Source organism: Dreissena polymorpha, chromosome 9, assembly GCF_020536995.1.
Source record: "Dreissena polymorpha isolate Duluth1 chromosome 9, UMN_Dpol_1.0, whole genome shotgun sequence".
In the NCBI taxonomy this organism is placed as follows: Eukaryota; Metazoa; Mollusca; class Bivalvia; order Myida; family Dreissenidae; genus Dreissena; species Dreissena polymorpha.
In genome coordinates this window covers 80991300-80999396 of record NC_068363.1, presented here as the reverse complement: position 1 = coordinate 80999396, position 8097 = coordinate 80991300, and positions in this window count along the sequence as shown.

Below are 8097 nucleotides of genomic sequence, written 5' to 3'. Positions count from 1 at the left end.
TATTAAAGCGAGTGCCTAATTTTTAGGAATATACATTGGACAAGTATGTTTACGAGTTATACTGAATGAAAGCAACTAGGTTCGCATATTGGGAAAACTGTGTAATGTGCGTTGGTTTTGTATTGCAGTGCTATTCTTAACGTGTAAATATTCATGCTGTATAAACAACGCCATTGTACTTAGATATGCATGAACCGCCAGTCATGGCTTCAGGTTTAAATTACGTATTTGTTAATTATAAGCAGCTTCGGTTTAACCTTGTTCACAATCAAATCAACTTCGTCTGACGCAGACTGCAAAGCATTTCCACGAGTTTGTGTTCGCAAGACAAGAGCATCCAGTTAATGAAAATGTACGTTTAGTCATAGTGCGGTTGTTGCGCGTGCACTTCAAGATTGACACACGCTTGTTAATTTCCAACGCAAGACTTACGTGCGTTAATCTTGAGATTGCTAAACATTCTGAATGTGTTCGCATATTGCACACTTTTAAAACATGCATATACGTGTTCGCAGTGACGGGGCATATTCAATCGTATAATTGTAAAGTATTAAACGCTATTTAAAAATACAATATAAAAAACCATATCGCATCTGCGTGTTTTTATATGAACTACAGACGTCATTTAATCACCATATTTAAAATGAATGTTATTTTTTTGTTGTTTGAAGGTGGTGTCATTTACGTTGACAGCGGTATCACTTATGATGATGGAAAATTGTAATCAGCAAAGCTTACCATTGAAGTCACTACTGACGCCAGTCCTAAACATGTCAAAGGTAAGTTCACATGTTAAAGCATTGTACGAGTCAAACTTGTATGTACGTTATTAACCCATTTGCATATTTACCAGAACACTGTTCATTTAATTTATTTCATAACCTGTAAAATGAATTGCCCCTATATATTGCATTTATAGTCGGTAATTTATACAAATCATTTAAAATTAGAATCGGACACTTTTAATTAGAATTAAACCAAGTGCATAACATATATAAGTACAGTTTCAAATGCGTCTATCTCTAACAAATGGGATATCATTTTGTTTTACTATTTAATTGCTAAGTTCGATAAATTTCCTCGTGCTTTTTGATTTTTACAGCACAGTTTTCAGCGTTTCCGATGTGCCTAGTTTAATAGACCATTTCCGCATCCTGACAACAAAAAAAACAAGTCGCCATTTGTACTTTGTATTATATTGTACTTCCCAGTCGGACCAGGGGAATCCCCATTGATATATTTCATTGGAGGTCTGAGTGTGTACAGAGCTCCAGATAAGGATTTAGTCTAAAGGGTATTTCACCCCCTGATATTATTGTCAATGCGTATTTTACTCCTTTGTTTCAGCCATAAACGGTTAGGAATATTTAGGGGTATTTTCCATTTCCATAGAAAACGGAAAAGTAAAAGGCGTGTTTAATCTAGAGATAGTATTATTATTTGTTATTTATACTATTAAATTTAAACAGAACATATTTAAAATGACGATATGAACAGACTTTCTTTAAAAAATATTTCCGCAAGTTGCTTAAAACGTCCGTTTTTGATCCACAAACATGATGGGCCGCCATTTGTATTACAAGCTTATTTTTATTGACTTACTCTTGATTCAAAGGTTAACTGACGTATAAACTTTAACTGGATTATTGGTTAAACCGGTTACGCACTTTAATCGATTTAAAATACGTACCAAGATTTGTAAAGCGTTTTGTTACGTATTAGGCCGATTTTTAATGCGTTGTTTTTATTTTTTTCAATGCGTAAATACGCAGATACGCCTTTTATCTGGAGCTCTGAACTGTGTGTAAGTGCCTGCTGAAGCATATAGCATCGTGCTGTCGAAAGTGGAAAAGCACGGGTTGTGATCGGGATAGACTGTGGTTATCCTCTATTGGACGCTGTTTGGGAGGATCTGAACGTGTATTTCGATTAACTTAATTTTGTAAGGTTCCATAAAGGATACAAAGAATCATGGTGTGAAATAAATGTTTATTTTTTGGTAATTCAGTTTACACATATTGATTTATTTTGTAATTGCTAACACAAAACGTTTCTAAATGCGATTTAAACATCAACATGTATTTGAATTGGTCAAATATTTCATTACTTATCATGTATTAATGGAATGTATGTAGGCCAAAACATTTTAGCTTATTTTATTAATGACCAATACGTCATAAACACCAGTATGATCCGCATAGGGAATTCAACGCGCATGCTAATGTTGTTTGTTATATTTTTTCATAGGCTGGTCTGGAGCTTCCCTGTCAGCTATAGACACACGCACGGTTCCGTGGTTTTATAAGGGTAATTAACGAAGGCTGGTCTGGATCTTCCCTGGCCGCTATAGACTCACGAAAGGTTACGTGGTTTTATGAGCGTAATTAACGTAGGCTTGTCTGGAGCTTCCCTGTCCGTTATAGACTCACGCAATGTTCCGTGCTTTTATTAGGGTAATTTACGTATGCTGGTCTGGTCTGGAGCTTCCCTGTCCGCTATAGACCCACGCAAGGTTCCGTGGTTTTGTCATTAGGGTAATTTGCGTGTGCTGGTCTGGAAAATTCCCTTTCCACTCTAGAATCACGCAAGGTTCCATGGTTTTATTATGGTAATTTACGTAGGCTGGTCTGGAGCTTCCCTATCCGCTCTAGACTCACGCAAGGTTCCGTGGTTTTATTAGAGTAAGTTGCGTAGGCTGGTCTGGAGCTTCCCTGTCCGCTATATGTAGGCAAAAACATTTTAGCTTATTTTATTAATGACCAATACGTCATAAACACCAGTATGATCCGCATAGGGAATTCAACGCGCATGCTAATGATTTTGTTATATTTTTTTAATATTTTCTGTCCGCATTGTCACTTTCTCGTAAATGTATTAACAACATATATGTTCTGCGATAGAAGAACGACCACATTTACAAATGCGTTCATTTTCAAACTTATAGTATAAAAAATAGCCCCGCTTTGGGAAATCGGGGTTTAATGCATGTGCGTAAAGTATCATCTCAGATTAGCATATTCCGTCCACACAGATTTATCAGAGACGACATTATCCGGCATAGACCGGCTTTTCTTTTAGAAGTTACTCCCTTTTCACGAAAAATACAATAACATCGTAAAGTGTCGTCGCTGATTAGCCTGTGCGGACTGCACTAAGCCCAGTTTGCGCAGAGCGAGGCTCAAATTATGTCGGTCAACAGCTGCAGAAGTAGCTGGCCAACAAGACTGTCGGTATTCCACGTTGGGACCTTACGGGGCTAGCCTGCCACTCTGCCGTATTTGACACCGCATTGAAAATGTTAGAAATGCAGAAGTTTCAAGTAAGAGCCAATTATTAGTTTTTAGAAATTCAAAAGCTTCAAGTCGAGGTTTTTTACATCATGAACCTTCATGTTAGGAATTGTCAATAGCGCGTTGAAAGTTACAGAAATACCTACATTTCCTTTTAAGGTTAAAGTGCACTATTGCAATACGTGTGTATAATGTAAGACATGGAGGTTGTAGAAATAAGATTTCCGTTGACGTTTTTATTTAAGCATTACTAAACATGTGATGAAATTAATACATAACATTGACAATAATACAAATGAAAAGTGTCCATTAAATATAATATTAAATCATCCGCAATTTGTGTCAGGAATTATGATTGAACGTTTAAGAAATAGGAAAGTTTCTAGTTAGTGTTAGATTTATTAATTACTATATGGGTAAGGATTTCGGCATTACATTTGTATGTAATGTTGATAAAAGTTAATCAAAATATATGAAAAAGCGTCGATGTTTTTTTATAAATAAATAAACAGTGAAATTGATAGTGCCGTTTATCTAGATATGTTTGACTAGCTGCTGATGGCCGTTATGCGAGAATCGTCCGAAGATGTTATAAATTAATGACACGAGACCTGTAGTTGGGAGTGATTTGTTTGACTTTCTTTATTTTTGATTTATTGAATTGGTGGGCTAATCCCTTTCAGTAAAACGTTTATAAAGATTAAACACTCAATGGCAATCCAACATACTTTGAACATTACGATAAGGGATATACACTCTTAACCATCCATCGTATTCTTCTTATAATTCCAATTCCAACAGATAGATTAACAACATGTTATGAAAAAAGAAGATCAAGCCTGCTTTGTGTTTTGTTTCTGTATATCGAATATTTCAATGTAAAATTCAACGATAAATATATGGGTCACGCTCTGTGAAAATCGGGCTTCATGCATGTGCATAAAGTGTCGTCCCAGATTAGCCTGTGCAGTCTGCACAAAGGCGGTACTTTCCAACTTCGATGGAGAGTGCAGTCTCTGATAAGCCTATGTGGACTGCAACTGCTTATCTGGGACCACACTTTACCAACATGCATTGAACCAAGAACGCAATTCACTTTACCAACATGCATTGAACCAAGAACGCAATTCACTTTACCAACATGCATTGAACCAAGAACGCAATTCACTTTACCAACATGCATTGAACCAAGAACGCAATTCACTTTACTAACATGCATTGAACCAAGAACGCAATTCACTTTACCAACATGCATTGAACCAAGAACGCAATTCACTTTACCAACATGCATTGAACCAAGAACGCAATTCACTTTACCAACATGCATTGAACCAAGAACGCGATTCACTTTACCAACATGCATTGAACCAAGAACGCGATTCACTTTACCAACATGCATTGAACCAAGAACGCAATTCACTTTACCAACATGCATTGGACCAAGAACGCCATTCACTTTACCAACACGCATTGAACAAAGAACGCAATTCACTTTACCAACATGCATTGAACCAAGAACGCAATTCACTTTACCAATATGCATTGAACCAAGAACGCAATTCACTTTACTATACACGAATGCATTGAACCAAGAACGCAATTCACTTTATTATACATGAATGCATTGAACCAAGAACGCAATTCACTTTACCAACATGCATTGAACCAAGAACGCGATTCACTTTACCAACATGCATTGAACCAAGAACGCAATTCACTTTACCAACATGCATTGGACCAAGAACGCCATTCACTTTACCAACACGCATTGAACAAAGAACGCCATTCACTTTACCAACATGCATTGAACCAAGAACGCAATTCACTTTACCAACATGCATTGAACCAAGAACGCAATTCACTTTACTATACACGAATGCATTGAACCAAGAACGCAATTCACTTTATTATACATGAATGCATTGAACCAAGAACGCAATTCACTTTACCAACATGCATTGAACCAAGAACGCGATTCACTTTACCAACATGCATTGAACCAAGAACGCAATTCACTTTACCAACATGCATTGGACCAAGAACGCCATTCACTTTACCAACACGCATTGAACAAAGAACGCAATTCACTTTACCAACATGCATTGAACCAAGAACGCAATTCACTTTACCTACATGCATTGAACCAAGAACGCAATTCACTTTACTATACACGAATGCATTGAACCAAGAACACAATTCACTTTATTATACATGAATGCATGAACCAAGAACGCAATTCACTTTACCAACATGCATTTAACCAAAAACGCAATTCACTTTACCAACATGCATTGAACCAAGAACGCAATTCACTTTACCAACATGCATTGAACCAAGAACGCAATTCACTTTACCAACATGCATTGAACCAAGAACGCAATTCACTTTACCAACATGCATTGAACCAAGAACGCAATTCGCTTTACCAACATGCATTGAACCAAGAACGCAATTCACTTTACCAACATGCATTGAACCAAGAACGCAATTCACTTTACCAACATGCATTGAACCAAGAACGCAATTACTTTACCAACATGCATTGAACCAAGAACGCAATTCACTTTACCAACACGCATTGAACAAAGAACGCAATTCACTTTACCAACATGCATTGAACCAAGAACGCAATTCACTTTACCAACATGCATTGAACCAAGAACGCAATTCACTTTACTATACACGAATGCATTTAACCAAGAACGCAATTCACTTTACTATACATGAATGCATTGAACCAAGAACGCAATTCACTTTACCAACATGCATTTAACCAAAAACGCAATTCACTTTACCAACATGCATTGAACCAAGAACGCAATTCACTTTACCAACATGCATTGAACCAAGAATGCAATTCACTTTACCAACATGCATTGAACCAAGAACGCAATTCACTTTACCAACATGCATTGAACCAAGAACGCAATTCACTTTACCAACATGCATTGAACCAAGAACGCAATTCACTTTACCAACATGCATTGAACCAAGAACGCAATTCACTTTACCAACATGCATTGAACCAAGAACGCAATTCACTTTACCAACATGCATTGAACCAAGAACGCAATTCATTTTACCAACATGCATTGAACCAAGAACGCAATTCACTTTACCAACATGCATTGAACCAAGAACGCAATTCACTTTACCAACATGCATTGAACCAAGAACGCAATTCACTTTACCAACATGCATTGAACCAAGAACGCAATTCACTTTACCAACATGCATTGAACCAAGAACGCAATTCACTTTACCAACACGCATTTAACAAAGAACGCAATTCACTTTACCAACATGCATTGAACCAAGAACGCAATTCACTTTACCAACATGCATTGAACCAAGAACGCAATTCACTTTACTATACACGAATGCATTGAACCAAGAACGCAATTCACTTTACTATACATGAATGCATTGAACCAAGAACGCAATTCACTTTACCAACATGCATTTAACCAAAAACGCAATTCACTTTACCAACATGCATTGAACCAAGAACGCAATTCACTTTACCAACATGCATTGAACCAAGAACGCAATTCACTTTACCAACATGCATTGAACCAAGAACGCAATTCACTTTACCAACATGCATTGAACCAAGAACGCAATTCACTTTACCAACATGCATTGAACCAAGAACGCAATTCACTTTACCAACATGCATTGAACCAAGAACGCAATTCACTTTACCAACATGCATTGAACCAAGAACGCAATTCACTTTACCAACATGCATTGAACCAAGAACGCAATTCACTTTACCAACATGCATTGAACCAAGAACGCAATTCACTTTACCAACATGCATTGAACCAAGAACGCAATTCACTTTACCAACATGCATTGAACCAAGAACGCAATTCACTTTACCAACATGCATTGAACCAAGAACGCAATTCACTTTACCAACATGCATTGAACCAAGAACGCAATTCACTTTACCAACATGCATTGAACCAAGAACGCAATTCACTTTACCAACATGAATTGATCCAAGAACGCAATTCACTTTACTATACACGAATGCATTTTAAGGCCAGCGCCTTCATGGAACCGTACAGCCAGCTTGTCCACGGAACAAAACTCAACAACTACACTGTGCCCTCCCTTATGTATGGTACCCCGCTCTCAGAGGATGGTTTCCCAAACTGCAACGTGCGCGGATACGACTGCATTCAGTTTTATAATATATGGAAGTACCTCAGGGTCGCTCTGGAAGTAGCAGTGAGTGTTTAATCGCCGTCATGTGTGCAAAGTGTCGTCCCTGATTAGTCTGTGCAGTCCACACCGGCAAATCAGGGACCATTTTTTCCGCGTAAACTGAATTTTCGCTATGAATTTAACGCTAAAGCATTGAGCAAATATTTTCCAAAACGAGGCTTACACTGTTTACCTTTAATTTGTCTCACAATGTTTATATGCTAAGAGATTTCGTACTAATCAAATCGTCAACAAAGGAGATCATGTTATGTGCGTGTCTTGTTAAACACTAAAACTAACATAAAAAGAAGTTTGGTAGCAATTTAATCCCATTGTTTACTTAAATACGTACAGAATTGAACTAAAGAAAATCATCCAAACTTCCAAATAAATGTTTAAAAATATCCAACAGTAAGAAGAGAGGACATACAAAAATTATGTGGAAACATGACTGTATGGTGTATAAGCTATGCATAGAGTTTCGAAAAAAAGCTGTAAACATTAAATTGATTATGACGCTTAATATTGTTACAACTTTCATTTACTCCAGTTTTCAAAAGTAAAATGATATATTATATTGCACCGGAATAAT